The 26,186-nt window shown below is 44.6% G+C and overlaps 58 non-coding genes across 58 annotated transcripts; all 58 read left to right on the top strand.

Annotated features, from left to right (window-relative positions):
* The first annotated feature begins 20 nt into the window (after window positions 1-20).
* LOC141061895 (U4 spliceosomal RNA) lies at window positions 21-161 on the top strand. Its single transcript, XR_012223714.1, has one exon. It is a non-coding gene; the product is annotated as a U4 spliceosomal RNA (small nuclear RNA).
* A 283-nt stretch (window positions 162-444) lies between these two features.
* Window positions 445-585, top strand: LOC141061649 (U4 spliceosomal RNA). Its single transcript, XR_012223490.1, has one exon. It is a non-coding gene; the product is annotated as a U4 spliceosomal RNA (small nuclear RNA).
* A 285-nt stretch (window positions 586-870) lies between these two features.
* Window positions 871-1,011, top strand: LOC141061071 (U4 spliceosomal RNA). The gene has a single exon (XR_012222967.1). It is a non-coding gene; the product is annotated as a U4 spliceosomal RNA (small nuclear RNA).
* Window positions 1,012-1,294: 283 nt separating this feature from the next.
* LOC141062960 (U4 spliceosomal RNA) lies at window positions 1,295-1,435 on the top strand. Its single transcript, XR_012224656.1, has one exon. It is a non-coding gene; the product is annotated as a U4 spliceosomal RNA (small nuclear RNA).
* Window positions 1,436-1,720: 285 nt separating this feature from the next.
* On the top strand, window positions 1,721-1,861 carry LOC141061519 (U4 spliceosomal RNA). Its single transcript, XR_012223373.1, has one exon. It is a non-coding gene; the product is annotated as a U4 spliceosomal RNA (small nuclear RNA).
* Window positions 1,862-2,144: 283 nt separating this feature from the next.
* Window positions 2,145-2,285, top strand: LOC141061046 (U4 spliceosomal RNA). The gene has a single exon (XR_012222945.1). It is a non-coding gene; the product is annotated as a U4 spliceosomal RNA (small nuclear RNA).
* Window positions 2,286-2,570: 285 nt separating this feature from the next.
* LOC141061518 (U4 spliceosomal RNA) lies at window positions 2,571-2,711 on the top strand. Its single transcript, XR_012223372.1, has one exon. It is a non-coding gene; the product is annotated as a U4 spliceosomal RNA (small nuclear RNA).
* Window positions 2,712-2,994: 283 nt separating this feature from the next.
* LOC141061619 (U4 spliceosomal RNA) lies at window positions 2,995-3,135 on the top strand. The gene has a single exon (XR_012223464.1). It is a non-coding gene; the product is annotated as a U4 spliceosomal RNA (small nuclear RNA).
* A 285-nt stretch (window positions 3,136-3,420) lies between these two features.
* LOC141063020 (U4 spliceosomal RNA) lies at window positions 3,421-3,561 on the top strand. The gene has a single exon (XR_012224710.1). It is a non-coding gene; the product is annotated as a U4 spliceosomal RNA (small nuclear RNA).
* Window positions 3,562-3,842: 281 nt separating this feature from the next.
* LOC141061548 (U4 spliceosomal RNA) lies at window positions 3,843-3,983 on the top strand. The gene has a single exon (XR_012223399.1). It is a non-coding gene; the product is annotated as a U4 spliceosomal RNA (small nuclear RNA).
* Window positions 3,984-4,266: 283 nt separating this feature from the next.
* Window positions 4,267-4,407, top strand: LOC141062115 (U4 spliceosomal RNA). Its single transcript, XR_012223913.1, has one exon. It is a non-coding gene; the product is annotated as a U4 spliceosomal RNA (small nuclear RNA).
* A 285-nt stretch (window positions 4,408-4,692) lies between these two features.
* LOC141061653 (U4 spliceosomal RNA) lies at window positions 4,693-4,833 on the top strand. The gene has a single exon (XR_012223494.1). It is a non-coding gene; the product is annotated as a U4 spliceosomal RNA (small nuclear RNA).
* Window positions 4,834-5,522: 689 nt separating this feature from the next.
* LOC141062397 (U4 spliceosomal RNA) lies at window positions 5,523-5,663 on the top strand. Its single transcript, XR_012224168.1, has one exon. It is a non-coding gene; the product is annotated as a U4 spliceosomal RNA (small nuclear RNA).
* Window positions 5,664-5,948: 285 nt separating this feature from the next.
* LOC141062844 (U4 spliceosomal RNA) lies at window positions 5,949-6,089 on the top strand. The gene has a single exon (XR_012224551.1). It is a non-coding gene; the product is annotated as a U4 spliceosomal RNA (small nuclear RNA).
* A 285-nt stretch (window positions 6,090-6,374) lies between these two features.
* On the top strand, window positions 6,375-6,515 carry LOC141061112 (U4 spliceosomal RNA). The gene has a single exon (XR_012223005.1). It is a non-coding gene; the product is annotated as a U4 spliceosomal RNA (small nuclear RNA).
* Window positions 6,516-6,800: 285 nt separating this feature from the next.
* LOC141060899 (U4 spliceosomal RNA) lies at window positions 6,801-6,941 on the top strand. Its single transcript, XR_012222811.1, has one exon. It is a non-coding gene; the product is annotated as a U4 spliceosomal RNA (small nuclear RNA).
* Window positions 6,942-7,222: 281 nt separating this feature from the next.
* On the top strand, window positions 7,223-7,363 carry LOC141061894 (U4 spliceosomal RNA). Its single transcript, XR_012223713.1, has one exon. It is a non-coding gene; the product is annotated as a U4 spliceosomal RNA (small nuclear RNA).
* Window positions 7,364-7,646: 283 nt separating this feature from the next.
* LOC141060997 (U4 spliceosomal RNA) lies at window positions 7,647-7,787 on the top strand. The gene has a single exon (XR_012222900.1). It is a non-coding gene; the product is annotated as a U4 spliceosomal RNA (small nuclear RNA).
* A 283-nt stretch (window positions 7,788-8,070) lies between these two features.
* Window positions 8,071-8,211, top strand: LOC141062103 (U4 spliceosomal RNA). The gene has a single exon (XR_012223902.1). It is a non-coding gene; the product is annotated as a U4 spliceosomal RNA (small nuclear RNA).
* A 285-nt stretch (window positions 8,212-8,496) lies between these two features.
* Window positions 8,497-8,637, top strand: LOC141061517 (U4 spliceosomal RNA). The gene has a single exon (XR_012223371.1). It is a non-coding gene; the product is annotated as a U4 spliceosomal RNA (small nuclear RNA).
* A 283-nt stretch (window positions 8,638-8,920) lies between these two features.
* On the top strand, window positions 8,921-9,061 carry LOC141061027 (U4 spliceosomal RNA). The gene has a single exon (XR_012222927.1). It is a non-coding gene; the product is annotated as a U4 spliceosomal RNA (small nuclear RNA).
* Window positions 9,062-9,346: 285 nt separating this feature from the next.
* On the top strand, window positions 9,347-9,487 carry LOC141061516 (U4 spliceosomal RNA). The gene has a single exon (XR_012223370.1). It is a non-coding gene; the product is annotated as a U4 spliceosomal RNA (small nuclear RNA).
* Window positions 9,488-9,770: 283 nt separating this feature from the next.
* LOC141062007 (U4 spliceosomal RNA) lies at window positions 9,771-9,911 on the top strand. The gene has a single exon (XR_012223816.1). It is a non-coding gene; the product is annotated as a U4 spliceosomal RNA (small nuclear RNA).
* A 285-nt stretch (window positions 9,912-10,196) lies between these two features.
* On the top strand, window positions 10,197-10,337 carry LOC141060946 (U4 spliceosomal RNA). Its single transcript, XR_012222854.1, has one exon. It is a non-coding gene; the product is annotated as a U4 spliceosomal RNA (small nuclear RNA).
* A 281-nt stretch (window positions 10,338-10,618) lies between these two features.
* On the top strand, window positions 10,619-10,759 carry LOC141061547 (U4 spliceosomal RNA). The gene has a single exon (XR_012223398.1). It is a non-coding gene; the product is annotated as a U4 spliceosomal RNA (small nuclear RNA).
* Window positions 10,760-11,042: 283 nt separating this feature from the next.
* Window positions 11,043-11,183, top strand: LOC141060924 (U4 spliceosomal RNA). Its single transcript, XR_012222834.1, has one exon. It is a non-coding gene; the product is annotated as a U4 spliceosomal RNA (small nuclear RNA).
* Window positions 11,184-11,468: 285 nt separating this feature from the next.
* On the top strand, window positions 11,469-11,609 carry LOC141062801 (U4 spliceosomal RNA). The gene has a single exon (XR_012224513.1). It is a non-coding gene; the product is annotated as a U4 spliceosomal RNA (small nuclear RNA).
* A 689-nt stretch (window positions 11,610-12,298) lies between these two features.
* Window positions 12,299-12,439, top strand: LOC141061757 (U4 spliceosomal RNA). Its single transcript, XR_012223588.1, has one exon. It is a non-coding gene; the product is annotated as a U4 spliceosomal RNA (small nuclear RNA).
* A 281-nt stretch (window positions 12,440-12,720) lies between these two features.
* Window positions 12,721-12,860, top strand: LOC141062526 (U4 spliceosomal RNA). Its single transcript, XR_012224285.1, has one exon. It is a non-coding gene; the product is annotated as a U4 spliceosomal RNA (small nuclear RNA).
* A 283-nt stretch (window positions 12,861-13,143) lies between these two features.
* Window positions 13,144-13,284, top strand: LOC141062862 (U4 spliceosomal RNA). Its single transcript, XR_012224567.1, has one exon. It is a non-coding gene; the product is annotated as a U4 spliceosomal RNA (small nuclear RNA).
* A 285-nt stretch (window positions 13,285-13,569) lies between these two features.
* Window positions 13,570-13,710, top strand: LOC141060960 (U4 spliceosomal RNA). The gene has a single exon (XR_012222866.1). It is a non-coding gene; the product is annotated as a U4 spliceosomal RNA (small nuclear RNA).
* A 285-nt stretch (window positions 13,711-13,995) lies between these two features.
* On the top strand, window positions 13,996-14,136 carry LOC141061616 (U4 spliceosomal RNA). The gene has a single exon (XR_012223461.1). It is a non-coding gene; the product is annotated as a U4 spliceosomal RNA (small nuclear RNA).
* A 285-nt stretch (window positions 14,137-14,421) lies between these two features.
* LOC141061596 (U4 spliceosomal RNA) lies at window positions 14,422-14,562 on the top strand. The gene has a single exon (XR_012223443.1). It is a non-coding gene; the product is annotated as a U4 spliceosomal RNA (small nuclear RNA).
* A 281-nt stretch (window positions 14,563-14,843) lies between these two features.
* LOC141061893 (U4 spliceosomal RNA) lies at window positions 14,844-14,984 on the top strand. Its single transcript, XR_012223712.1, has one exon. It is a non-coding gene; the product is annotated as a U4 spliceosomal RNA (small nuclear RNA).
* Window positions 14,985-15,267: 283 nt separating this feature from the next.
* On the top strand, window positions 15,268-15,408 carry LOC141062828 (U4 spliceosomal RNA). The gene has a single exon (XR_012224537.1). It is a non-coding gene; the product is annotated as a U4 spliceosomal RNA (small nuclear RNA).
* Window positions 15,409-15,691: 283 nt separating this feature from the next.
* LOC141062091 (U4 spliceosomal RNA) lies at window positions 15,692-15,832 on the top strand. Its single transcript, XR_012223891.1, has one exon. It is a non-coding gene; the product is annotated as a U4 spliceosomal RNA (small nuclear RNA).
* Window positions 15,833-16,117: 285 nt separating this feature from the next.
* On the top strand, window positions 16,118-16,258 carry LOC141061070 (U4 spliceosomal RNA). The gene has a single exon (XR_012222966.1). It is a non-coding gene; the product is annotated as a U4 spliceosomal RNA (small nuclear RNA).
* Window positions 16,259-16,541: 283 nt separating this feature from the next.
* LOC141062957 (U4 spliceosomal RNA) lies at window positions 16,542-16,682 on the top strand. The gene has a single exon (XR_012224654.1). It is a non-coding gene; the product is annotated as a U4 spliceosomal RNA (small nuclear RNA).
* A 285-nt stretch (window positions 16,683-16,967) lies between these two features.
* On the top strand, window positions 16,968-17,108 carry LOC141061020 (U4 spliceosomal RNA). The gene has a single exon (XR_012222921.1). It is a non-coding gene; the product is annotated as a U4 spliceosomal RNA (small nuclear RNA).
* Window positions 17,109-17,393: 285 nt separating this feature from the next.
* Window positions 17,394-17,534, top strand: LOC141060945 (U4 spliceosomal RNA). The gene has a single exon (XR_012222853.1). It is a non-coding gene; the product is annotated as a U4 spliceosomal RNA (small nuclear RNA).
* A 281-nt stretch (window positions 17,535-17,815) lies between these two features.
* Window positions 17,816-17,956, top strand: LOC141061696 (U4 spliceosomal RNA). The gene has a single exon (XR_012223533.1). It is a non-coding gene; the product is annotated as a U4 spliceosomal RNA (small nuclear RNA).
* A 283-nt stretch (window positions 17,957-18,239) lies between these two features.
* On the top strand, window positions 18,240-18,380 carry LOC141062078 (U4 spliceosomal RNA). The gene has a single exon (XR_012223879.1). It is a non-coding gene; the product is annotated as a U4 spliceosomal RNA (small nuclear RNA).
* A 285-nt stretch (window positions 18,381-18,665) lies between these two features.
* LOC141062800 (U4 spliceosomal RNA) lies at window positions 18,666-18,806 on the top strand. The gene has a single exon (XR_012224512.1). It is a non-coding gene; the product is annotated as a U4 spliceosomal RNA (small nuclear RNA).
* Window positions 18,807-19,495: 689 nt separating this feature from the next.
* LOC141062193 (U4 spliceosomal RNA) lies at window positions 19,496-19,636 on the top strand. The gene has a single exon (XR_012223984.1). It is a non-coding gene; the product is annotated as a U4 spliceosomal RNA (small nuclear RNA).
* Window positions 19,637-19,919: 283 nt separating this feature from the next.
* Window positions 19,920-20,060, top strand: LOC141061111 (U4 spliceosomal RNA). Its single transcript, XR_012223004.1, has one exon. It is a non-coding gene; the product is annotated as a U4 spliceosomal RNA (small nuclear RNA).
* Window positions 20,061-20,343: 283 nt separating this feature from the next.
* Window positions 20,344-20,484, top strand: LOC141061219 (U4 spliceosomal RNA). The gene has a single exon (XR_012223101.1). It is a non-coding gene; the product is annotated as a U4 spliceosomal RNA (small nuclear RNA).
* Window positions 20,485-20,769: 285 nt separating this feature from the next.
* On the top strand, window positions 20,770-20,910 carry LOC141061956 (U4 spliceosomal RNA). Its single transcript, XR_012223769.1, has one exon. It is a non-coding gene; the product is annotated as a U4 spliceosomal RNA (small nuclear RNA).
* Window positions 20,911-21,191: 281 nt separating this feature from the next.
* LOC141061891 (U4 spliceosomal RNA) lies at window positions 21,192-21,332 on the top strand. The gene has a single exon (XR_012223710.1). It is a non-coding gene; the product is annotated as a U4 spliceosomal RNA (small nuclear RNA).
* Window positions 21,333-21,615: 283 nt separating this feature from the next.
* On the top strand, window positions 21,616-21,756 carry LOC141061204 (U4 spliceosomal RNA). The gene has a single exon (XR_012223087.1). It is a non-coding gene; the product is annotated as a U4 spliceosomal RNA (small nuclear RNA).
* Window positions 21,757-22,029: 273 nt separating this feature from the next.
* On the top strand, window positions 22,030-22,170 carry LOC141060870 (U4 spliceosomal RNA). The gene has a single exon (XR_012222785.1). It is a non-coding gene; the product is annotated as a U4 spliceosomal RNA (small nuclear RNA).
* A 285-nt stretch (window positions 22,171-22,455) lies between these two features.
* On the top strand, window positions 22,456-22,596 carry LOC141062416 (U4 spliceosomal RNA). The gene has a single exon (XR_012224186.1). It is a non-coding gene; the product is annotated as a U4 spliceosomal RNA (small nuclear RNA).
* Window positions 22,597-23,286: 690 nt separating this feature from the next.
* On the top strand, window positions 23,287-23,427 carry LOC141061756 (U4 spliceosomal RNA). The gene has a single exon (XR_012223587.1). It is a non-coding gene; the product is annotated as a U4 spliceosomal RNA (small nuclear RNA).
* A 281-nt stretch (window positions 23,428-23,708) lies between these two features.
* On the top strand, window positions 23,709-23,848 carry LOC141062589 (U4 spliceosomal RNA). The gene has a single exon (XR_012224342.1). It is a non-coding gene; the product is annotated as a U4 spliceosomal RNA (small nuclear RNA).
* A 283-nt stretch (window positions 23,849-24,131) lies between these two features.
* LOC141062066 (U4 spliceosomal RNA) lies at window positions 24,132-24,272 on the top strand. The gene has a single exon (XR_012223868.1). It is a non-coding gene; the product is annotated as a U4 spliceosomal RNA (small nuclear RNA).
* A 285-nt stretch (window positions 24,273-24,557) lies between these two features.
* Window positions 24,558-24,698, top strand: LOC141062342 (U4 spliceosomal RNA). The gene has a single exon (XR_012224118.1). It is a non-coding gene; the product is annotated as a U4 spliceosomal RNA (small nuclear RNA).
* Window positions 24,699-24,979: 281 nt separating this feature from the next.
* Window positions 24,980-25,120, top strand: LOC141062998 (U4 spliceosomal RNA). Its single transcript, XR_012224691.1, has one exon. It is a non-coding gene; the product is annotated as a U4 spliceosomal RNA (small nuclear RNA).
* A 282-nt stretch (window positions 25,121-25,402) lies between these two features.
* Window positions 25,403-25,543, top strand: LOC141062505 (U4 spliceosomal RNA). The gene has a single exon (XR_012224266.1). It is a non-coding gene; the product is annotated as a U4 spliceosomal RNA (small nuclear RNA).
* Window positions 25,544-25,824: 281 nt separating this feature from the next.
* LOC141062263 (U4 spliceosomal RNA) lies at window positions 25,825-25,965 on the top strand. Its single transcript, XR_012224047.1, has one exon. It is a non-coding gene; the product is annotated as a U4 spliceosomal RNA (small nuclear RNA).
* Window positions 25,966-26,186: the final 221 nt, after the last annotated feature.

Here is a 26,186-nt window from a genome sequence, read left to right as displayed (position 1 = left end):
TTGGTCACTTCTGTTCTTTCATCTTTGCGCTGTGGCAATATTGTTGCCCATGAGGTTTATCCAAGGCGTGATTATTGCTAATTGAAAACTTTTCCCAATACCCCGCCATAATGACTTGGAATACAGTCAGCTTTGGCAATTTTTGTTGGTCTCTCAGGAGACTTAATTCATGGAATGCAAATGACAGTCTTAGGTCCTCCCAGTGTGGAAGAAAAGCCTTGCTTCTCACAGCAATGGATTGATGTTTGTTTCTTGGAGCAGAAGGCGGGAGTGAGGCAATCTGCCTGTAATTGCCAAAAATTACATCTTTCCTGAGCTCTCAGAATGTGGAAGCCCAGGATGCCTGGAAGCAGTGTGGGAGGGCTAGTGAGAATTTGTAACTCACCGTAGCTTAAACAAGCTCTGCTTTGAAAGCAGGAAGGCATTGGTCACAACAGTTCTTTCAACTTTGCGCAGTGGCAATATCGTAGCCCAGGAGGTTTAACCGAGGCGTGATTATTGCTAATTGAAAACTTTTCCCAATACCCCACCATGATGACTTGAAATACAGTCAGCTTTGGCAATTTTTGTTGGTCTCTCAGGAGACTTAATCTATGGTATGCAAATAACAGAGTCTTAGCTCCTCCCAGCGTGGAAGAATAGCCTTGCTTTTCACAGCAATGGATTGATGTTTGTTGCCTGGAGCAGAAGGAAAGAGTGAGGCAATCTGCCTGTAATTGCCAAAAATTTCATCTTAACTGAGCCCTTAGAATGTGGAAGCTCAGAATGCCTGGAAGCAGTGTGGGAGGGCTAGTGAGAATTTGTAACTCACCGTAGCTTAAACAAGCTCTGCTTTGGAAGCAGGAAGGCATTGGTCACAACAGTTTCTTCAACTTTGCGCAGTGGCAATATTGTAGCCCATGAGGTTTAACCGAGGCGGGATTATTGCTAGTTGAAAACTTTTCCCAATACCCCGCCATGATGACTTGAAATACAGTCAGCTTTGGCAATTTTTGTTGGTCTCTCAGGAGACTTAATCTATGGTATGTAAATGACAGTCTTAGGTCCTCCCAGTGTGGAAGAAAAGCCTTGCTTCTCACAGCAATGGATTGATGTTTGTTTCTTGGAGCAGAAGGCGAGAGTGAGGCAATCTGCCTGTAATTGCCAAAAATTATATCTTTCCTGAGCCCTCAGAATGTGGAAGCCCAGGATGCCTGGAAGCAGTGTGGGAGGCGTAGTGAGAATTTGTAACTCACCGTAGCTTAAACAAGCTCTGCTTTGGAAGCAGGAAGGCATTGGTCACAACAGTTTTTTCAACTTTGCGCAGTGGCAATATCGTAGCCCATGAGGTTTAACCGAGGCGGGATTATTGCTAGTTGAAAACTTTTCCCAATACCCCGCCATGATGACTTGAAATACAGTCAGCTTTGGCAATTTTTGTTGGTCTCTCAGGAGACTTAATCCATTGTATGCAAATAACAGAGTCTTACCTCCACCCAGCGTGGAAGAAAAGCATAGATTCTCACAACAATGGATTGATGTTTGTTGCCTGAAGCAGAAGGAAAGAGTGAGGCAATCTGCCTGTAATGGCCAAAAATTTCATCTTAACTGAGCCCTTAGAATGTGGAAGCTCAGGATGCCTGGAAGCAGTGTGGAAGGGCTATTGAGAATTTGTAACTCACCGTAGCTTAAACAAGCTCTGATTTGGAAGCGGGAAGGCATTGGTCACAACAGTTCTTTCAACTTTGCGCAGTGACAATATCGTAGCCCATGAGGTTTAACCGAGGCGTGATTATTGCTAATTGAAAACTTTTCCCAATACCCCGCCATGATGACTTGAAATACAGTCAGCTTTGGCAATCTTTGTTGGTCTTTCAGGAGACTTAATCTATGGTATGCAAATGACAGTCTTAGGTCCTCCCAGTGTGGAAGAAAAGCCTTGCTTCTCACAGAAATGGATTGATGTTTGTTTCTTGGAGCAGAAGGAGAGAGTGAGGCAATCTGCCTGTAATGGCCAAAAATTTCATCTTAACTGAGCCCTTAGAATGTGGAAGCTCAGGATGCCTGGAAGCAGTGTGGAAGGGCTATTGAGAATTTGTAACTCACCGTAGCTTAAACAAGCTCTGATTTGGAAGCGGGAAGGCATTGGTCACAACAGTTCTTTCAACTTTGTGCAGTGACAATATCGTAGCCCATGAGGTTTAACCGAGGCGTGATTATTGCTAATTGAAAACTTTTTCCAATACCCCGCCATGATGACTTGAAATACAGTCACCTTTGGCAATTTTTGTTGGTCTCTCAGGAGACTTAATCTATGATATGCAAATAACAGAGTTTTAGCTCCTCCCAGCGTGGAAGAATAGCCTTGCTTCTCACAGCAATGGATTGATGTTTGTTGCCTGGAGCAGAAGGAGAGAGTGAGGCAATCTGCCTGTAATTGCCAAAAATTTCATCTTAACTGAGCCCTTAGAATGTGGAAGCTCAGAATGCCTGGAAGCAGTGTGGGAGGGCTAGTGAGAATTTGTAACTCACCATAGCTTAAACAAGCTCTGATTTGGAAGCGGGAAGGCATTGGTCACAACAGTTCTTTCAACTTTGCGCAGTGACAATATCGTAGCCCATGAGGTTTAACCGAGGCGTGATTATTGCTAATTGAAAACTTTTCCCAATACCCCGCCATGATGACTTGAAATACAGTCAGCTTTGGCAATCTTTGTTGGTCTTTCAGGAGACTTAATCTATGGTATGCAAATGACAGTCTTAGGTCCTCCCAGTGTGGAAGAAAAGCCTTGTTTCTCACAGCAATGGATTGATGTTTGTTTCTTGGAGCAGAAGGAGAGAGTGAGGCAATCTGCCTGTAATGGCCAAAAATTTCATCTTAACTGAGCTCTTAGAATGTGGAAGCTCAGGATGCCTGGAAGCAGTGTGGAAGGGCTATTGAGAATTTGTAACTCACCGTAGCTTAAACAAGCTCTGATTTGGAAGCGGGAAGGCATTGGTCACAACAGTTCTTTCAACTTTGTGCAGTGACAATATCGTAGCCCACGAGGTTTAACCGAGGCGTGATTATTGCTAATTGAAAACTTTTTCCAATACCCCGCCATGATGACTTGAAATACAGTCACCTTTGGCAATTTTTGTTGGTCTCTCAGGAGACTTAATCTATGATATGCAAATAACAGAGTTTTAGCTCCTCCCAGCGTGGAAGAATAGCCTTGCTTCTCACAGCAATGGATTGATGTTTGTTGCCTGGAGCAGAAGGAGAGAGTGAGGCAATCTGCCTGTAATTGCCAAAAATTTCATCTTAACTGAGCCCTTAGAATGTGGAAGCTCAGAATGCCTGGAAGCAGTGTGGGAGGGCTAGTGAGAATTTGTAACTCACCATAGCTTTAACAAGCTCTGCTTTGGAAGCAGGAAGGCATTGGTCACAACAGTTCTTTCAACTTTGCGCAGTGGCAATATCGTAGCCTATGAGGTTTCACCGAGGCGTGATTATTGCTAGTTGAAAACTTTTCCCAATACCCCACCATGATGACTTGAAATACAGTCAGCTTTGGCAATTTTTGTTGGTCTCTCAGGAGACTTAATCTATGTTATGTAAATGACAGTCTTAGGTTCTCCCAGTGTGGAAGAAAACCCTTGCTTCTCACAGCAATGGATTGAAGTTTGTTTCTTGGAGCAGAAGGCGAGAGTGAGGCAATCTGCCTGTAATTGCCAAAAATTACATCTTAACTGAACCCTTAGAATGTGTAAGCCAAGGATGCCTGGAAGCAGCGTGGAGGGCTAGTGGTGATTTGTAACTCACCATGGCTTAAAATGTTCTGCCCTGGAATCGGGAAGCCCTTGGTCACTTCTGTTCTTTCATCTTTGCGCAGTGGCAATATTGTTGCCCATGAGGTATATCCAAGGCGTGATTATTGCTAATTGAAAACTTTTCCCAATACCCCGCCATGATGACTTGGAATACAGTCAGCTTTGGCAATTTTTGTTGGTCTCTCAGGAGACTTAATTCATGGAATGCAAATGACAGTCTTAGCTTCTCCCAGTGTGGAAGAAAAGCCTTGCTTCTCACAGCAATGGATTGATGTTTGTTTCTTGGAGCAGAAGGCGAGAGTGAGGCAATCTGCCTGTAATTGCCAAAAATTACATCTTTCCTGAGCCCTCAGAATGTGGAAGCCCAGGATGCCTGGAAGCAGTGTGGGAGGGCTAGTGAGAATTTGTAACTCACCGTAGCTTAAACAAGCTCTGCTTTGAAAGCAGGAAGGCATTGGTCACAACAGTTCTTTCAACTTTGCGCAGTGGCAATATCGTAGCCCATGAGGTTTAACCGAGGCGTGATTATTGCTAATTGAAAACTTTTCCCAATACCCCGCCATGATGACTTGAAATACAGTCAGCTTTGGCAATTTTTGTTGGTCTCTCAGGAGACTTAATCTATGGTATGCAAATAACAGAGTCTTAGCTCCTCCCAGCGTGGAAGAATAGCCTTGCTTCTCACAGCAATGGATTGATGTTTGTTGCCTGAAGCAGAAGGAGAGAGTGAGGCAATCTGCCTGTAATTGCCAAAAATTTCATCTTAACTGAGCCCTTAGAATGTGGAAGCTCAGAATGCCTGGAAGCAGTGTGGGAGGGCTAGTGAGAATTTGTAACTCACCATAGCTTAAACAAGCTCTGCTTTGGAAGCAGGAAGGCATTGGTCACAACAGTTCTTTCAACTTTGCGCAGTGGCAATATCGTAGCCTATGAGTTTTAACCGAGGCGTGATTATTGCTAATTGAAAACTTTTCCCAATACCCCGTCATGATGACTTGAAATACAGTCAGCTTTGGCAATTTTTGTTGGTCTCTCAGGAGACTTAATCTATGGTATGTAAATGACAGTCTAAAGGCCCTTTTACATTTAGCGATGCACCAGCGATTCAACCAGCGATCCGACCCGGTCAGGATCGCTGGTGCATCGCTAAATGATCGCTAGTGAGCTTTCATACAGAATGATCTCACAGCGATGCAGCAGCGACGCAGCGGACGATACTTACCTTTCACACACAGCGATCCTGGCGTCCTCCCGCCCGCCTCCACGCATCGCTGGACGTCACAGCAGGAAGCCCAGCAGGAAGCGCCCGACGAGAAATGGAGCCGGACATTCTCGCGCGATCAGCGATGAGCAGCGGGGGAGCCGGTCGGAGGTAAGTATCACACATAGCGATATCGCTAGCAATATCGCTATAACGTCACAAAACCAGTGACGTTTTAGCGATATTGCTAGCGATATTGCTTAGTGTAAAACCCCTTTAGGTCCTCCCAGTGTGGAAGAAAAGCCTTGCTTCTCACAGCAATGGATTGATGTTTGTTTCTTGGAGCAGAAGGCGAGAGTGAGGCAATCTGCCTGTAATTGCCAAAAATTACATCTTAACTGAACCCTTAGAATGTGTAAGCCAAGGATGCCTGGAAGCAGCGTGGAGGGCTAGTGGTGATTTGTAACTCACCATGGCTTAAAATGTTCTGCCCTGGAAGCGGGAAGCCCTTGGTCACTTCTGTTCTTTCATCTTTGCGCTGTTGCAATATTGTTGCCCATGAGGTTTATCCAAGGCGTGATTATTGCTTATTGAAAACTTTTCCCAATACCCTGCCATGATGACTTGAAATACAGTCAGCTTTGGCAATTTTTGTTGGTCTCTCAGGAGACTTAATCTATGGTATGCAAATAACAGAGTCTTAGCTCCTCCCAGCGTGGAAGTATAGCCTTGCTTCTCACAGCAATGGATTGATGTTTGTTGCCTGGAGCAGAAGGAGAGAGTGAGGCAATCTGCCTGTAATTGCCAAAAATTTCATCTTAACTGATCCCTTAGAATGTGGAAGCTCAGAATGCCTGGAAGCAGTGTGGGAGGGCTAGTGAGAATTTGTAACTCACCATAGCTTAAACAAGCTCTGCTTTGGATGCAGGAAGGCATTGGTCACAACAGTTCTTTCAATTTTGCGCAGTGGCAATATCGTAGCCTATGAGGTTTAACCGAGGCGTGATTATTGCTAATTGAAAACTTTTCCCAATACCCCGCCATGATGACTTGAAATACAGTCAGCTTTGGCAATTTTTGTTGGTCTCTCAGGAGACTTAATCCATTGTATGCAAATAACAGAGTCTTAGCTCCTCCCAGCGTGGAAGAAAAGCCTTGCTTCTCACAGCTATGGATTGATGTTTGTTTCTTGGAGCAGAAGGCGAGAGTGAGGCAATCTGCCTGTAATTGCCAAAAATTTCATCTTAACTGAGCCCTTAGAATGTGGAAGCTCAGAATGCCTGGAAGCAGTGTGGGAGGGCTAGTGAGAATTTGTAACTCACCGTAGCTTAAACAAGCTCTGCTTTGGAAGCAGGAAGGCATTGGTCACAACAGTTCTTTCAACTTTGCGCAGTGGCAAGATCATAGTCCATGAGGTTTAACCGAGGCGTGATTATTGCTAATTGAAAACTTTTCCCAATACCCCGCCATGATGACTTGAAATACAGTCAGCTTTGGCAATTTTTGTTGGTCTCTCAGGAGACTTAATCCATTGTATGCAAATAACAGAGTCTTAGCTCCTCCCAGCGTGGAAGAAAAGCCTTGCTTCTCACAGCAATGGATTGATGTTTGTTGCCTGGAGCAGAAGGAGATAGTGAGGCAATCTGCCTGTAATTGCCAAAAATTTCATCTTAACTGAGCCCTTAGAATGTGGAAGCTCAGAATGCCTGGAAGCAGTGTGGGAGGGCTAGTGAGAATTTGTAACTCACCATAGCTTAAACAAGCTCTGCTTTGGAAGCAGGAAGGCATTGGTCACAACAGTTCTTTCAACTTTGCGCAGTGGCAATATCGTAGCCTATGAGGTTTAACCGAGGCGTGATTATTGCTAATTGAAAACTTTTCCCAATACCCCACCATGATGACTTGAAATACAGTCAGCTTTGGCAATTTTTGTTGGTCTCTCAGGAGACTTAATCTATGGTATGTAAATGACAGTCTTAGGTTCTCCCAGTGTGGAAGAAAAGCCTTGCTTCTCACAGCAATGGATTGATGTTTGTTTCTTGGAGCAGAAGGCGAGAGTGAGGCAATCTGCCTGTAATTGCCAAAAATTACATCTTAACTGAACCCTTAGAATGTGTAAGCCAAGGATGCCTGGAAGCAGCGTGGAGGGCTAGTGGTGATTTGTAACTCACCATGGCTTAAAATGTTCTGCCCTGGAAGCGGGAAGCCCTTGGTCACTTCTGTTCTTTCATCTTTGCGCTGTGGCAATATTGTTGCCCATGAGGTTTATCCAAGGCGTGATTATTGCTAATTGAAAACTTTTCCCAATACCCCGCCATAATGACTTGGAATACAGTCAGCTTTGGCAATTTTTGTTGGTCTCTCAGGAGACTTAATTCATGGAATGCAAATGACAGTCTTAGGTCCTCCCAGTGTGGAAGAAAAGCCTTGCTTCTCACAGCAATGGATTGATGTTTGTTTCTTGGAGCAGAAGGAGAGAGTGAGGCAATCTGCCTGTAATGGCCAAAAATTTCATCTTAACTGAGCCCTTAGAATGTGGAAGCTCAGGATGCCTGGAAGCAGTGTGGGAGGGCTAGTGAGAATTTGTAACTCACCGTAGCTTAAACAAGCTCTGATTTGGAAGCGGGAAGGCATTGGTCACAACAGTTCTTTCAATTTTGTGCAGTGACAATATCATAGCCCATGAGGTTTAACCGAGGCGTGATTATTGCTAATTGAAAACTTTTCCCAATACCCCGCCATGATGACTTGTAATACAGTCAGCTTTGGCAATTTTTGTTGGTCTCTCAGGAGACTTAATCTATGGTATGCAAATGACAGTCTTAGGTCCTCCCAGTGTGGAAGAAAAGCCTTGCTTCTCACAGCAATGGATTGATGTTTGTTTCTTGGAGCAGAAGGCGAGAGTGAGGCAATCTGCCTGTAATTGCCAAAAATTACATCTTTCCTGAGCCCTCAGAATGTGTAAGCCCAGGATGCCTGGAAGCAGTGTGGGAGGGCTAGTGAGAATTTGTAACTCACCGTAGCTTAAACAAGCTCTGCTTTGAAAGCAGGAAGGCATTGGTCACAACAGTTCTTTCAACTTTGCGCAGTGGCAATATCGTAGCCCATGAGGTTTAACCGAGGCGTGATTATTGCTAATTGAAAACTTTTCCCAATACCCCGCCATGATGACTTGAAATACAGTCAGCTTTGGCAATTTTTGTTGGTCTCTCAGGAGACTTAATCTATGGTATGCAAATAACAGAGTCTTAGCTCCTCCCAGCGTGGAAGAATAGCCTTGCTTTTCACAGCAATGGATTGATGTTTGTTGCCTGGAGCAGAAGTAAAGAGTGAGGCAATCTGCCTGTAATGGCCAAAAATTTCATCTTAACTGAGCCCTTAGAATGTGGAAGCTCAGGATGCCTGGAAGCAGTGTGGAAGGGCTATTGAGAATTTGTAACTCACCGTAGCTTAAACAAGCTCTGATTTGGAAGCGGGAAGGCATTGGTCACAACAGTTCTTTCAACTTTGCGCAGTGACAATATCGTAGCCCATGAGGTTTAACCGAGGCGTGATTATTGCTAATTGAAAACTTTTCCCAATACCCCGCCATGATGACTTGAAATACAGTCAGCTTTGGCAATCTTTGTTGGTCTTTCAGGAGACTTAATCTATGGTATGCAAATGACAGTCTTAGGTCCTCCCAGTGTGGAAGAAAAGCCTTGCTTCTCACAGCAATGGATTGATGTTTGTTTCTTGGAGCAGAAGGAGACAGTGAGGCAATCTGCCTGTAATGGCCAAAAATTTCATCTTAACTGAGCCCTTAGAATGTGGAAGCTCAGGATGCCTGGAAGCAGTGTGGAAGGGCTATTGAGAATTTGTAACTCACCGTAGCTTAAACAAGCTCTGATTTGGAAGCGGGAAGGCATTGGTCACAACAGTTCTTTCAACTTTGTGCAGTGACAATATCGTAGCCCATGAGGTTTAACCGAGGCGTGATTATTGCTAATTGAAAACTTTTTCCATTACCCCGCCATGATGACTTGAAATACAGTCATCTTTGGCAATTTTTGTTGGTCTCTCAGGAGACTTAATCTATGATATGCAAATAAAAGAGTTTTAGCTCCTCCCAGCGTGGAAGAATAGCCTTGCTTCTCACAGCAATGGATTGATGTTTGTTGCCTGGAGCAGAAGGAGAGAGTGAGGCAATCTGCCTGTAATTGCCAAAAATTTCATCTTAACTGAGCCCTTAGAATGTGGAAGCTCAGAATGCCTGGAAGCAGTGTGGGAGGGCTAGTGAGAATTTGTAACTCACCGTAGCTTAAACAAGCTCTGATTTGGAAGCGGGAAGGCATTGGTCACAACAGTTCTTTCAACTTTGCGCAGTGACAATATCGTAGCCCATGAGGTTTAACCGAGGCGTGATTATTGCTAATTGAAAACTTTTCCCAATACCCCGCCATGATGACTTGAAATACAGTCAGCTTTGGCAATCTTTGTTGGTCTTTCAGGAGACTTAATCTATGGTATGCAAATGACAGTCTTAGGTCCTCCCAGTGTGGAAGAAAAGCCTTGCTTCTCACAGCAATGGATTGATGTTTGTTTCTTGGAGCAGAAGGAGAGAGTGAGGCAATCTGCCTGTAATGGCCAAAAATTTCATCTTAACTGAGCTCTTAGAATGTGGAAGCTCAGGATGCCTGGAAGCAGTGTGGAAGGGCTATTGAGAATTTGTAACTCACCGTAGCTTAAACAAGCTCTGATTTGGAAGCGGGAAGGCATTGGTCACAACAGTTCTTTCAACTTTGTGCAGTGACAATATCGTAGCCCACGAGGTTTAACCGAGGCATGATTATTGCTAATTGAAAACTTTTTCCAATACCCCGCCATGATTACTTGAAATACAGTCACCTTTGGCAATTTTTGTTGGTCTCTCAGGAGACTTAATCTATGATATGCAAATAACAGAGTTTTAGCTCCTCCCAGCGTGGAAGAATAGCCTTGCTTCTCACAGCAATGGATTGATGTTTGTTGCCTGGAGCAGAAGGAGAGAGTGAGGCAATCTGCCTGTAATTGCCAAAAATTTCATCTTAACTGAGCCCTTAGAATGTGGAAGCTCAGAATGCCTGGAAGCAGTGTGGGAGGGCTAGTGAGAATTTGTAACTCACCATAGCTTTAACAAGCTCTGCTTTGGAAGCAGGAAGGCATTGGTCACAACAGTTCTTTCAACTTTGCGCAGTGGCAATATCGTAGCCTATGAGGTTTCACCGAGGCGTGATTATTGCTAATTGAAAACTTTTCCCAATACCCCACCATGATGACTTGAAATACAGTCAGCTTTGGCAATTTTTGTTGGTCTCTCAGGAGACTTAATCTATGTTATGTAAATGACAGTCTTAGGTTCTCCCAGTGTGGAAGAAAAGCCTTGCTTCTCACAGCAATGGATTGAAGTTTGTTTCTTGGAGCAGAAGGCGAGAGTGAGGCAATCTGCCTGTAATTGCCAAAAATTACATCTTAACTGAACCCTTAGAATGTGTAAGCCAAGGATGCCTGGAAGCAGCGTGGAGGGCTAGTGGTGATTTGTAACTCACCATGGCTTAAAATGTTCTGCCCTGGAATCGGGAAGCCCTTGGTCACTTCTGTTCTTTCATCTTTGCGCAGTGGCAATATTGTTGCCCATGAGGTATATCCAAGGCGTGATTATTGCTAATTGAAAACTTTTCCCAATACCCCGCCATGATGACTTGGAATACAGTCAGCTTTGGCAATTTTTGTTGGTCTCTCAGGAGACTTAATTCATGGAATGCAAATGACAGTCTTAGCTTCTCCCAGTGTGGAAGAAAAGCCTTGCTTCTCACAGCAATGGATTGATGTTTGTTTCTTGGAGCAGAAGGCGAGAGTGAGGCAATCTGCCTGTAATTGCCAAAAATTACATCTTTCCTGAGCCCTCAGAATGTGGAAGCCCAGGATGCCTGGAAGCAGTGTGGGAGGGCTAGTGAGAATTTGTAACTCACCGTAGCTTAAACAAGCTCTGCTTTGAAAGCAGGAAGGCATTGGTCACAACAGTTCTTTCAACTTTGCGCAGTGTCAATATCGTAGCCCATGAGGTTTAACCGAGGCGTGATTATTGCTAATTGAAAACTTTTCCCAATACCCCGCCATGATGACTTGAAATACAGTCAGCTTTGGCAATTTTTGTTGGTCTCTCAGGAGACTTAATCTATGGTATGCAAATAACAGAGTCTTAGCTCCTCCCAGCGTGGAAGAATAGCCTTGCTTCTCACAGCAATGGATTGATGTTTGTTGCCTGAAGCAGAAGGAGAGAGTGAGGCAATCTGCCTGTAATTGCCAAAAATTTCATCTTAACTGAGCCCTTAGAATGTGGAAGCTCAGAATGCCTGGAAGCAGTGTGGGAGGGCTAGTGAGAATTTGTAACTCACCATAGCTTAAACAAGCTCTGCTTTGGAAGCAGGAAGGCATTGGTCACAACAGTTCTTTCAACTTTGCGCAGTGGCAATATCGTAGCCTATGAGGTTTAACCGAGGCGTGATTATTGCTAATTGAAAACTTTTCCCAATACCCCGTCATGATGACTTGAAATACAGTCAGCTTTGGCAATTTTTGTTGGTCTCTCAGGAGACTTAATCTATGGTATGTAAATGACAGTCTAAAGGCCCTTTTACATTTAGCGATGCACCAGCGATTCAACCAGCGATCCGACCCGGTCAGGATCGCTGGTGCATCGCTAAATGATCGCTAGTGAGCTTTCATACAGAATGATCTCACAGCGATGCAGCAGCGACGCAGCGGACGATACTTACCTTTCACACACAGCGATCCTGGCGTCCTCCCGCCCGCCTCCACGCATCGCTGGACGTCACAGCAGGAAGCCCAGCAGGAAGCGCCCGACGAGAAATGGAGCCGGACATTCTCGCGCGATCAGCGATGAGCAGCGGGGGAGCCGGTCGGAGGTAAGTATCACACATAGCGATATCGCTAGCAATATCGCTATAACGTCACAAAACCAGTGACGTTTTAGCGATATTGCTAGCGATATTGCTTAGTGTAAAACCCCTTTAGGTCATCCCAGTGTGGAAGAAAAGCCTTGCTTCTCACAGCAATGGATTGATGTTTGTTTCTTGGAGCAGAAGGCGAGAGTGAGGAAATCTGCCTGTAATTGCCAAAAATTACATCTTAACTGAACCCTTAGAATGTGTAAGCCAAGGATGCCTGGAAGCAGCGTGGAGGGCTAGTGGTGATTTGTAACTCACCATGGCTTAAAATGTTCTGCCCTGGAAGCGGGAAGCCCTTGGTCACTTCTGTTCTTTCATCTTTGCGCTGTGGCAATATTGTTGCCCATGAGGTTTATCCAAGGCGTGATTATTGCTTATTGAAAACTTTTCCCAATACCCCGCCATGATGACTTGAAATACAGTCAGCTTTGGCAATTTTTGTTGGTCTCTCAGGAGACTTAATCCATGGTATGCAAATGACAGTCTTAGCTCCTGCCAGCTTGGAAGAAAAGCCTTGCTTCTCACAGCAGTGGATTGATGTGTGTTTCCTGGAGCAGAAGGAGAGAGTGAGGCAATCTGCCTGTAATTGCCAAAAATTGTTTTTCCTGATCCCTTAGCATGTGGAAGCCCAGCATGTCTGGAAGCAGCGTGGGAGGGCTAGTGGTGATTTGGAACTCACCATAGCTTAAACAAGTTCTGCCTTGGAAGCGGGAAGCCCTTGATCACTTCTGTTCCTTCATCTTTGCGATGTGGCAATATCGTAGCCTATGAGGTTTAACCGAGGCTTATCATTGCTAATTGAAAATTTTTCCCAATACCCCGCCATGATGACGTGAAATACAGTCAGCTTTGGCAATTTTTGTTGGTCTCTCAGGAGACGTAATTCATGGAATGCAAATGACAGTCTTAGCTTCTCCCAGTGTGGAAGAAAAGCCTTGCTTCTCACAGCAATGGATTGATGTTTGTTTCTTGGAGCATAAGGCGAGAGTGAGGCAATCTGCCTGTAATTGCCAAAAATTACATCTTTCCTGAGCCCTCAGAATGTGGAAGCCCAGGATGCCTGGAAGCAGTGTGGGAGGGCTAGTGAGAATTTGTAACTCACCGTAGCTTAAACAAGCTCTGCTTTGAAAGCAGGAAGGCATTGGTCATAACATTTCTTTCAACTTTGCGCAGTGGCAATATCGTAGCCCATGAGGTTTAACCGAGGCGCGATTATTGCTAATTGAAAACTTTTCCCAATACCCCGCCATGATGACTTGAAATACGGTCAGCTTTGGCAATTTTTGTTGGTCTCTCAGGAGACTTAATCTATGGTATGCAAATAACAGAGTCTTAGCTCCTCCCAGCGTGGAAGTATAGCCTTGCTTCTCACAGCAATGGATTGATGTTTGTTGCCTGGAGCAGAAGGAGAGAGTGAGGCAATCTGCCTGTAATTGCCAAAAATTTCATCTTAACTGATCCCTTAGAATGTGGAAGCTCAGAATGCCTGGAAGCAGTGTGGGAGGGCTAGTGAGAATTTGTAACTCACCATAGCTTAAACAAGCTCTGCTTTGGATGCAGGAAGGCATTGGTCACAACAGTTCTTTCAACTTTGCGCAGTGGCAATATCGTAGCCTATGAGGTTTAACCGAGGCGTGATTATTGCTAATTGAAAACTTTTCCCAATACCCCGCCATGATGACTTGAAATACAGTCAGCTTTGGCATTTTTTGTTGGTCTCTCAGGAGACTTAATCCATTGTATGCAAATAACAGAGTCTTAGCTCCTCCCAGCGTGGAAGAAAAGCCTTGCTTCTCACAGCTATGGATTGATGTTTGTTTCTTGGAGCAGAAGGCGAGAGTGAGGCAATCTGCCTGTAATTGCCAAAAATTTCATCTTAACTGAGCCCTTAGAATGTGGAAGCTCAGAATGCCTGGAAGCAGTGTGGGAGGGCTAGTGAGAATTTGTAACTCACCGTAGCTTAAACAAGCTCTGCTTTGGAAGCAGGAAGGCATTGGTCACAACAGTTCTTTCAACTTTGCGCAGTGGCAAGATCATAGTCCATGAGGTTTAACCGAGGCGTGATTATTGCTAATTGAAAACTTTTCCCAATACCCCACCATGATGACTTGAAATACAGTCAGCTTTGGCAATTTTTGTTGGTCTCTCAGGAGACTTAATCCGTTGTATGCAAATAACAGAGTCTTAGCTCCTCCCAGCGTGGAAGAAAAGCCTTGCTTCTCACAGCAATGGATTGATGTTTGTTGCCTGGAGCAGAAGGAGATAGTGAGGCAATCTGCCTGTAATTGCCAAAAATTTCATCTTAACTGAGCCCTTAGAATGTGGAAGCTCAGAATGCCTGGAAGCAGTGTGGGAGGGCTAGTGAGAATTTGTAACTCACCATAGCTTAAACAAGCTCTGCTTTGGAAGCAGGAAGGCATTGGTCACAACAGTTCTTTCAACTTTGCGCAGTGGCAATATCGTAGCCTATGAGGTTTAACCGAGGCGTGATTATTGCTAATTGAAAACTTTTCCCAATACCCCACGATGATGACTTGAAATACAGTCAGCTTTGGCAATTTTTGTTGGTCTCTCAGGAGACTTAATCTATGGTATGTAAATGACAGTCTTAGGTTCTCCCAGTGTGGAAGAAAAGCCTTGCTTCTCACAGCAATGGATTGATGTTTGTTTCTTGGAGCAGAAGGCGAGAGTGAGGCAATCTGCCTGTAATTGCCAAAAATTACATCTTAACTGAACCCTTAGAATGTGTAAGCCAAGGATGCCTGGAAGCAGCGTGGAGGGCTAGTGGTGATTTGTAACTCACCATGGCTTAAAATGTTCTGCCCTGGAAGCGGGAAGCCCTTGGTCACTTCTGTTCTTTCATCTTTGCGCTGTGGCAATATTGTTGCCCATGAGGTTTATCCAAGGCGTGATTATTGCTAATTGAAAACTTTTCCCAATACCCCGCCATAATGACTTGGAATACAGTCAGCTTTGGCAATTTTTGTTGGTCTCTCAGGAGACTTAATTCATGGAATGCAAATGACAGTCTTAGGTCCTCCCAGTGTGGAAGAAAAGCCTTGCTTCTCACAGCAATGGATTGATGTTTGTTTCTTGGAGCAGAAGGAGAGAGTGAGGCAATCTGCCTGTAATGGCCAAAAATTTCATCTTAACTGAGCCCTTAGAATGTGGAAGCTCAGGATGCCTGGAAGCAGTGTGGAAGGGCTATTGAGAATTTGTAACTCACCGTAGCTTAAACAAGCTCTGATTTGGAAGCGGGAAGGCATTGGTCACAACAGTTCTTTCAACTTTGTGCAGTGACAATATCATAGCCCATGAGGTTTAACCGAGGCGTGATTATTGCTAATTGAAAACTTTTCCCAATACCCCGCCATGATGACTTGTAATACAGTCAGCTTTGGCAATTTTTGTTGGTCTCTCAGGAGACTTAATCTATGGTATGCAAATGACAGTCTTAGGTCCTCCCAGTGTGGAAGAAAAGCCTTGCTTCTCACAGCAATGGATTGATGTTTGTTTCTTGGAGCAGAAGGCGAGAGTGAGGCAATCTGCCTGTAATTGCCAAAAATTACAACTTTCCTGAGCCCTCAGAATGTGGAAGCCCAGGATGCCTGGAAGCAGTGTGGGAGGGCTAGTGAGAATTTGTAACTCACCGTAGCTTAAACAAGCTCTGCTTTGAAAGCAGGAAGGCATTGGTCACAACAGTTCTTTCAACTTTGCGCAGTGGCAATATCGTAGCCCATGAGGTTTAACCGAGGCGTGATTATTGCTAATTGAAAACTTTTCCCAATACCCCGCCATGATGACTTGAAATACAGTCAGCTTTGGCAATTTTTGTTGGTCTCTCAGGAGACTTAATCTATGGTATGCAAATAACAGAGTCTTAGCTCCTCCCAGCGTGGAAGAATAGCCTTGCTTTTCACAGCAATGGATTGATGTTTGTTGCCTGGAGCAGAAGGAAAGAGTGAGGCAATCTGCCTGTAATTGCCAAAAATTTCATCTTAACTGAGCCCTTAGAATGTGGAAGCTCAGAATGCCTGGAAGCAGTGTGGGAGGGCTAGTGAGAATTTGTAACTCACCGTAGCTTAAACAAGCTCTGCTTTGGAAGCAGGAAGGCATTGGTCACAACAGTTTCTTCAACTTTGCGCAGTGGCAATATTGTAGCCCATGAGGTTTAACCGAGGCGGGATTATTGCTAGTTGAAAACTTTTCCCAATACCCCGCCATGATGACTTGAAATACAGTCAGCTTTGGCAATTTTTGTTGGTCTCTCAGGAGACTTAATCTATGGTATGTAAATGACAGTCTTAGGTCCTCCCAGTGTGGAAGAAAAGCCTTGCTTCTCACAGCAATGGATTGATGTTTGTTTCTTGGAGCAGAAGGCGAGAGTGAGGCAATCTGCCTGTAATTGCCAAAAATTACATCTTTCCTGAGCCATCAGAATGTGGAAGCCCAGGATGCCTGGAAGCAGTGTGGGAGGCGTAGTGAGAATTTGTAACTCACCGTAGCTTAAACAAGCTCTGCTTTGGAAGCAGGAAGGCATTGGTCACAACAGTTTTTTCAACTTTGCGCAGTGGCAATATCGTAGCCCATGAGGTTTAACCGAGGCGGGATTATTGCTAGTTGAAAACTTTTCCCAATACCCCGCCATGATGACTTGAAATACAGTCAGCTTTGGCAATTTTTGTTGGTCTCTCAGGAGACTTAATCCATTGTATGCAAATAACAGAGTCTTACCTCCACCCAGCGTGGAAGAAAAGCCTAGATTCTCACAACAATGGATTGATGTTTGTTGCCTGAAGCAGAAGGAAAGAGTGAGGCAATCTGCCTGTAATGGCCAAAAATTTCATCTTAACTGAGCCCTTAGAATGTGGAAGCTCAGGATGCCTGGAAGCAGTGTGGAAGGGCTATTGAGAATTTGTAACTCACCGTAGCTTAAACAAGCTCTGATTTGGAAGCGGGAAGGCATTGGTCACAACAGTTCTTTCAACTTTGCGCAGTGACAATATCGTAGCCCATGAGGTTTAACCGAGGCGTGATTATTGCTAATTGAAAACTTTTCCCAATACCCCGCCATGATGACTTGAAATACAGTCACCTTTGGCAATTTTTGTTGGTCTCTCAGGAGACTTAATCTATGATATGCAAATAACAGAGTTTTAGCTCCTCCCAGCGTGGAAGAATAGCCTTGCTTCTCACAGCAATGGATTGATGTTTGTTGCCTGGAGCAGAAGGAGAGAGTGAGGCAATCTGCCTGTAATTGCCAAAAATTTCATCTTAACTGAGCCCTTAGAATGTGGAAGCTCAGAATGCCTGGAAGCAGTGTGGGAGGGCTAGTGAGAATTTGTAACTCACCATAGCTTTAACAAGCTCTGCTTTGGAAGCAGGAAGGCATTGGTCACAACAGTTCTTTCAACTTTGCGCAGTGGCAATATCGTAGCCTATGAGGTTTCACCGAGGCGTGATTATTGCTAATTGAAAACTTTTCCCAATACCCCACCATGATGACTTGAAATACAGTCAGCTTTGGCAATTTTTGTTGGTCTCTCAGGAGACTTAATCTATGTTATGTAAATGACAGTCTTAGGTTCTCCCAGTGTGGAAGAAAAGCCTTGCTTCTCACAGCAATGGATTGAAGTTTGTTTCTTGGAGCAGAAGGCGAGAGTGAGGCAATCTGCCTGTAATTGCCAAAAATTACATCTTAACTGAACCCTTAGAATGTGTAAGCCAAGGATGCCTGGAAGCAGCGTGGAGGGCTAGTGGTGATTTGTAACTCACCATGGCTTAAAATGTTCTGCCCTGGAAGCGGGAAGCCCTTGGTCACTTCTGTTCTTTCATCTTTGCGCTGTGGCAATATTGTTGCCCATGAGGTATATCCAAGGCGTGATTATTGCTAATTGAAAACTTTTCCCAATACCCCGCCATGATGACTTGGAATACAGTCAGCTTTGGCAATTTTTGTTGGTCTCTCAGGAGACTTAATTCATGGAATGCAAATGACAGTGTTAGCTTCTCCCAGTGTGGAAGAAAAGCCTTGCTTCTCACAGCAATGGATTGATGTTTGTTTCTTGGAGCAGAAGGCGAGAGTGAGGCAATCTGCCTGTAATTGCCAAAAATTACATCTTTCCTGAGCCCTCAGAATGTGGAAGCCCAGGATGCCTGGAAGCAGTGTGGGAGGGCTAGTGAGAATTTGTAACTCACCGTAGCTTAAACAAGCTCTGCTTTGAAAGCAGGAAGGCATTGGTCACAACAGTTCTTTCAACTTTGCGCAGTGGCAATATCGTAGCCCATGAGGTTTAACCGAGGCGTGATTATTGCTAATTGAAAACTTTTCCCAATACCCCGCCATGATGACTTGAAATACAGTCAGCTTTGGCAATTTTTGTTGGTCTCTCAGGAGACTTAATCTATGGTATGCAAATAACAGAGTCTTAGCTCCTCCCAGTGTGGAAGAATAGCCTAGCTTCTCACAGCAATGGATTGATGTTTGTTGCCTGAAGCAGAAGGAGAGAGTGAGGCAATCTGCCTGTAATTGCCAAAAATTTCATCTTAACTGAGCCCTTAGAATGTGGAAGCTCAGAATGCCTGGAAGCAGTGTGGGAGGGCTAGTGAGAATTTGTAACTCACCATAGCTTAAACAAGCTCTGCTTTGGAAGCAGGAAGGCATTGGTCACAACAGTTCTTTCAACTTTGCGCAGTGGCAATATCGTAGCCTATGAGGTTTAACCGAGGCGTGATTATTGCTAATTGAAAACTTTTCCCAATACCCCGTCATGATGACTTGAAATACAGTCAGCTTTGGCAATTTTTGTTGGTCTCTCAGGAGACTTAATCTATGGTATGTAAATAACAGTCTAAAGGCCCTTTTACATTTAGCGATGCACCAGCGATTCAACCAGCGATCCGACCCGGTCAGGATCGTTGGTGCATCGCTAAATGATCGCTAGTGAGCTTTCATACAGAATGATCTCACAGCGATGCAGCAGCGACGCAGCGGACGATACTTACCTTTCACACACAGCGATCCTGGCGTCCTCCCGCCCGCCTCCACGCATCGCTGGACGTCACAGCAGGAAGCCCAGCAGGAAGCGCCCGACGAGAAATGGAGCCGGACATTCTCACGCGATCAGCGATGAGCAGCGGGGGAGCCGGTCGGAGGTAAGTATCACACATAGCGATATCGCTAGCAATATCGCTATAACGTCACAAAACCAGTGACGTTTTAGCGATATTGCTAGCGATATTGCTTAGTGTAAAACCCCTTTAGGTCCTCCCAGTGTGGAAGAAAAGCCTTGCTTCTCACAGCAATGGATTGATGTTTGTTTCTTGGAGCAGAAGGCGAGAGTGAGGCAATCTGCCTGTAATTGCCAAAAATTACATCTTAATTGAACCCTTAGAATGTGTAAGCCAAGGATGCCTGGAAGCAGCGTGGAGGGCTAGTGGTGATTTGTAACTCACCATGGCTTAAAATGTTCTGCCCTGGAAGCGGGAATCCCTTGGTCACTTCTGTTCTTTCATCTTTGCGCTGTGGCAATATTGTTGCCCATGAGGTTTATCCAAGGCGTGATTACTGCTAATTGAAAACTTTTCCCAATACCCCGCCATAATGACTTGGAATACAGTCAGCTTTGGCAATTTTTGTTGGTCTCTCAGGAGACTTAATTCATGGAATGCAAATGACAGTCTTAGCTTCTCCCAGTGTGGAAGAAAAGCCTTGCTTCTCACAGCAATGGATTGATGTTTGTTTCTTGGAGCAGAAGGCGAGAGTGAGGCAATCTGCCTGTAATTGCCAAAAATTACATCTTTCCTGAGCCCTCAGAATGTGGAAGCCCAGGATGCCTGGAAGCAGTGTGGGAGGGCTAGTGAGAATTTGTAACTCACCGTAGCTTAAACAAGCTCTGCTTTGGAAGCAGGAAGGCATTGGTCACAACAGTTCTTTCAACTTTGCGCAGTGGCAAGATCATAGTCCATGAGGTTTAACCGAGGCGTGATTATTGCTAATTGAAAACTTTTCCCAATACCCCGCCATGATGACTTGAAATACAGTCAGCTTTGGCAATTTTTGTTGGTCTCTCAGGAGACTTAATCTATGGTATGCAAATGACAGTCTTAGGTCTTCCCAGTGTGGAAGAAAAGCCTTGCTTCTCACAGCAATGGATTGATGTTTGTTTCTTGGAGCAGTAGGCGAGAGTGAGGCAATCTGCCTGTAATTGCCAAAAATTACATCTTTCCTGAGCCCTCAGAATGTGGAAGCCCAGGATGCCTGGAAGCAGTGTGGGAGGGCTAGTGAGAATTTGTAACTCACCATAGCTTAAACAAGCTCTGCTTTGGACGCAGGAAGGCATTGGTCACAACAGTTCTTTCAACTTTGCGCAGTGGCAATATCGTAGCCTATGAGGTTTAACCGAGGCGTGATTATTGCTAATTGAAAACTTTTCCCAATACCCCGCCATGATGACTTGAAATACAGTCAGCTTTGGCAATTTTTGTTGGTCTCTCAGGAGACTTAATCCATTGTATGCAAATAACAGAGTCTTAGCTCCTCCCAGCGTGGAAGAAAAGCCTTGCTTCTCACAGCAATGGATTGATGTTTGTTGCCTGGAGCAGAAGGAGAGAGTGAGGCAATCTGCCTGTAATTGCCAAAAATGTCATCTTAACTGAGCCCTTAGAATGTGGAAGCTCAGAATGCCTGGAAGCAGTGTGGGAGTGCTAGTGAGAATTTGTAACTCACCATAGCTTAAACAAGCTCTGCTTTGGAAGCAGGAAGGCATTGGTCACAACAGTTCTTTCAACTTTGCGTAGTGGCAATATCGTAGCCTATGAGGTTTAACCGAGGTGTGATTATTGCTAATTGAAAACTTTTCCCAATACCCCACCATAATGACTTGAAATACAGTCAGCTTTGGCAATTTTTGTTGGTCTCTCAGGAGACTTAATCTATGGTATGTAAATGACAGTCTTAGGTTCTCCCAGTGTGGAAGAAAAGCCTTGCTTCTCACAGCAATGGATTGATGTTTGTTTCTTGGAGCAGAAGGCGAGAGTGAGGCAATCTGCCTGTAATTGCCAAAAATTACATCTTAACTGAACCCTTAGAATGTGTAAGCCAAGGATGCCTGGAAGCAGCGTGGAGGGCTAGTGGTGATTTGTAACTCACCATGGCTTAAAATGTTCTGCCCTGGAAGCGGGAAGCCCTTGGTCACTTCTGTTCTTTCATCTTTGCGCTGTGGCAATATTGTTGCCCATGAGGTTTATCCAAGGCGTGATTATTGCTAATTGAAAACTTTTCCCAATACCCCGCCATAATGACTTGGAATACAGTCAGCTTTGGCAATTTTTGTTGGTCTCTCAGGAGACTTAATTCATGGAATGCAAATGACAGTCTTAGCTTCTCCCAGTGTGGAAGAAAAGCCTTGCTTCTCACAGCAATGGATTGATGTTTGTTTCTTGGAGCAGAAGGCGAGAGTGAGGCAATCTGCCTGTAATTGCCAAAAATTACATCTTTCCTGAGCCCTCAGAATGTGGAAGCCCAGGATGCCTGGAAGCAGTGTGGGAGGGCTAGTGAGAATTTGTAACTCACCGTAGCTTAAACAAGCTCTGCTTTGGAAGCAGGAAGGCATTGGTCACAACAGTTCTTTCAACTTTGCGCAGTGGCAAGATCATAGTCCATGAGGTTTAACCGAGGCGTGATTATTGCTAATTGAAAACTTTTCCCGATACCCCGCCATGATGACTTGAAATACAGTCAGCTTTGGCAATTTTTGTTGGTCTCTCAGGAGACTTAATCTATGGTATGCAAATGACAGTCTTAGGTCCTCCCAGTGTGGAAGAAAAGCTTTGCTTCTCACAGCAATGGATTGATGTTTGTTTCTTGGAGCAGAAGGAGAGAGTGAGGCAATCTGCCTGTAATGGCCAAAAATATCATCTTAACTGAGCCCTTAGAATGTGGAAGCTCACGATGCCTGGAAGCAGTGTGGAAGGGCTATTGAGAATTTGTAGCTTAAACAAGCTCTGATTTGGAAGCGGGAAGGCATTGGTCACAACAGTTCTTTCAACTTTGTGCAGTGACAATATCGTAGCCCATGAGGTTTAACCGAGGCGTGATTATTGCTAATTGAAAACTTTTCCCAATACCCCGCCATGATGACTTGAAATACAGTCAGCTTTGGCAATTTTTGTTGGTCTCTCAGGAGACTTAATCTATGGTATGCAAATAACAGAGTCTTAGCTCCTCCCAGCGTGGAAGAATAGCCTTGCTTCTCACAGCAATGGATTGATGTTTGTTGCCTGAAGCAGAAGGAGAGAGTGAGGCAATCTGCCTGTAATTGCCAAAAATTTCATCTTAACTGAGCCCTTAGAATGTGGAAGCTCAGAATGCCTGGAAGCAGTGTGGGAGGGCTAGTGAGAATTTGTAACTCACCATAGCTTAAACAAGCTCTGCTTTGGAAGCAGGAAGGCATTGGTCACAACAGTTCTTTCAACTTTGCACAGTGGCAATATCGTAGCCTATGAGGTTTAACCGAGGCGTGATTATTGCTAATTGATAACTTTTCCCAATACCCCATCATGATGACTTGAAATACAATCAGCTTTGGCAATTTTTGTTGGTCTCTCAGGAGACTTAATCTATGGTATGTAAATGACAGTCTAAAGGCCCTTTTACATTTAGCGATGCACCTGCGATTCAACCAGCGATCCGACCCGGTCAGGATCGCTGGTGCATCGCTAAATGATCGCTAGTGAGCTTTCATACAGAATGATCTCACAGCGATGCAGCAGCGACGCAGCGGACGATACTTACCTTTCACACACAGCAATCCTGGCGTCCTCCCGCCCGCTTCCACGCATCGCTGGACGTCACAGCAGGAAGCCCATCAGGAAGCGCCCGACGAGAAATGGAGCCGGACATTCTCGCGCGATCAGCGATGAGCAGCGGGGGAGCCAGTCGGAGGTAAGTATCACACATAGCGATATCGCTAGCAATATCGCTATAACGTCACAAAACCAGTGACGTTTTAGCGATATTGCTAGCGATATTGCTTAGTGTAAAACCCCTTTAGGTCCTCCCAGTGTGGAAGAAAAGCCTTGCTTCTCACAGCAATGGATTGATGTTTGTTTCTTGGAGCAGAAGGCGAGAGTGAGGCAATCTGCCTGTAATTGCCAAAAATTACATCTTAACTGAACCCTTAGAATGTGGAAGCCCAGGATGCCTGGAAGCTTTGTGGGAGGGCTAGTGAGAATTTGTAACTCACCATGGCTTAAAATGTTCTGCCCTGGAAGCGGGAAGCCCTTGGTCACTTCTGTTCTTTCATCTTTGCGCTGTGGCAATATTGTTGCCCATGAGGTTTATCCAAGGCGTGATTATTGCTTATTGAAAACTTTTCCCAATACCCCGCCATGATGACTTGAAATACAGTCAGCTTTGGCAATTTTTGTTGGTCTCTCAGGAGACTTAATCCATGGTATGCAAATGACAGTCTTAGCTCCTGCCAGCATGGAAGAAAAGCCTTGCTTCTCACAGCAGTGGATTGATGTTTGTTTCCTGGAGCAGAAGGAGAGAGTGAGGCAATCTGCCTGTAATTGCCAAAAATTGTTTTTCCTGATCCCTTAGCATGTGGAAGCCCAGCATGTCTGGAAGCAGCGTGGGAGGGCTAGTGGTGATTTGGAACTCACCATAGCTTAAACAAGTTCTGCCTTGGAAGCGGGAAGCCCTTGATCACTTCTGTTCCTTCATCTTTGCGATGTGGCAATATCGTAGCCCATGAGGTTTAACCGAGGCTTATCATTGCTAATTGAAAACTTTTCCCAATACCCAGCCATGATGACGTGAAATACAGTCAGCTTTGGCAATTTTTGTTGGTCTCTCAGGAGACTTAATTCATGGAATGCAAATGACATTCTTAGCTTCTCCCAGTGTGGAAGAAAAGCCTTGCTTCTCACAGCAATGGATTGATGTTTGTTTCTTGGAGCATAAGGCGAGAGTGAGGCAATCTGCCTGTAATTGCCAAAAATTACATCTTTCCTGAGCCCTCAGAATGTGGAAGCCCAGGATGCCTGGAAGCTTTGTGGGAGGGCTAGTGAGAATTTGTAACTCACCGTAGCTTAAACAAGCTCTGCTTTGGAAGCAGGAAGGCATTGATCACAACAGTTCTTTCAACTTTGCGCAGTGGCAATATCGTAGCCCATGAGGTTTAACCGAGGCGTGATTATTGCTAATTGAAAACTTTTCCCAATACCCCGCCATGATGACTTGAAATACAGTCAGCTTTGGCAATTTTTGTTGGTCTCTCAGGAGACTTAATCCATTGTATGCAAATAACAGAGTCTTAGCTCCTCCCAGCATGGAAGAAAAGCCTTGCTTCTCACAGCAATGGATTGATGTTTGTTGCCTGAAGCAGATGGAGAGAGTGAGGCAATCTGCCTGTAATTGCCTAAAATTTCATCTTAACTGAGCCCTTAGAATGTGGAAGCTCAGGATGCTTGGAAGCAGTGTGGGAGGGCTAGTGAGAATTTGTAACTCACCGTAGCTTAAACAAGCTCTGCTTTGGACGCAGGAAGGCATTGGTCACAACAGTTCTTTTAACTTTGCGCAGTGACAATATCGTAGCCCATGAGGTTTAACCGAGGCGTGATTATTGTTAATTGAAAACTTTTCGCATTACCCCACCATGATGACTTGAAATATAGTTAGCGTTGGCAATTTTTGTTGGTCTCTCAGGAGACTTAATCTGTGGTATGCAAATGACAGTCTTAGGTCCTCCCAGTGTGGAAGAAAAGCCTTGCTTCTCACAGGAATGGATTGATGTTTGTTTCTTGGAGTAGAAGGCGAGAGTGAGGCAATCTGCCTGTAATTGCCAAAAATTACATCTTAACTGAGCCCTTAGAATGTGGAAGCCCAGGATGCCTGGAATCAGCGTGGAGGGCTATTGGTGATTTGGAACTCACCATGGCTTAAAAAGTTCTGCCTTGGAAGCGGTTAGCCCTTGGTCACTTCTGTTCTTTCATCTTTGCGCTGTGGCAATATCGTAGCCCATGAGGTTTAACCGAGGCGTGATTATTGCTAATTGAAAACTTTTCCCAATACCCTGCCATGATGACTTGAAATACAGTCAGCTTTGGCAATTTTTGTTGGTCTCTCAGGAGACTTAATCCATGGTATGCAAATGAAAGTATTAGCTCCTCCCAGTGTGGCAGAAAAGCCTTGCTTCTCACAGCAATGGATTGATGTTTGTTTCTTGGAGCAGAAGGCGAGAGTGAGGCTATCTGCCAGTAATTGCTAAAAATTTCATCTTTCCTGATCCCGCAGAATGTGGAAGCCCAGGATGCCTGGAAGCAGCGTGGAGGGCTAGTGGTGATTTGGAACTCACCATGGCTTAAACAAGTTCTGCCTTGGAAGCAGGAAGCCCTTGGTCACTTCTGTTCCTTAATCTTTGCGCAGTGGCAATATCGTAGCCCATGAGGTTTAACCGAGGCGTGATTATTGCTAATTCAATACTTTTTCCAATACCCTGCCACGTTGACTTGAAATACAGTCACATTTGGCAATTTTTTTTGGTCTCTCAGGAGATTTAATCCATGGTATGGAAATGAAAGTCTTAGCTTCTCCCAGTGTGAAATGAAAGCCTTGCTTCTCACAGCAATGGATTGATGTTTGTTTCTTGGAGCAGAAGGCGAAAGTGAAGCAATCTGCCTGTAATTGCCAAAAATTACATCTTAACTGAACCCTTAGAATGTGTAAGCCAAGGATGCCTGGAAGCAGCGTGGAGGGCTAGTGGTGATTTGGAACTCACCATGGCTTAAAATGTTCTGCCTTGAAAGCGGGAAGCCCTTTTTCACTTCTGTTTTTTTATCTTTGCGCTGTGGCAATATCGTTGCCCATGAGATTTAACCAAGGCGTGATTATTGCTAATTGAAAACTTTTCCCAATACCCCACCATGATGACTTGAAATACAGTCAGCTTTGGCAATTTTTGTTGGTCTTTCAGGAGACTTAATCTATGGTATGCAAATGACAGTCTTAGGTTCTCTCAGTGTGGAAGAAAAGCCTTGCTTCTCACAGCAATGGATTGTTGTTTGTTTCTTGGAGCAGAAGGCAAAAGTGAGGCAATCTGCCTGTAATTGCTAAAAATTACTTCTTAACTGAGCCCTTAGAATGTGGAAGCCAAGGATGCCTGGAAGCAGCTTGGAGGGCTAGTGGTGATTTGGAACTC

Source organism: Dendrobates tinctorius, unplaced genomic scaffold (assembly GCF_039654945.1).
Source record: "Dendrobates tinctorius isolate UK_male_01 unplaced genomic scaffold, ASM3965494v1 ptg000245l, whole genome shotgun sequence".
In the NCBI taxonomy this organism is placed as follows: Eukaryota; Metazoa; Chordata; class Amphibia; order Anura; family Dendrobatidae; genus Dendrobates; species Dendrobates tinctorius.
This window is presented reverse-complemented; position numbering and strand designations above follow the sequence as displayed.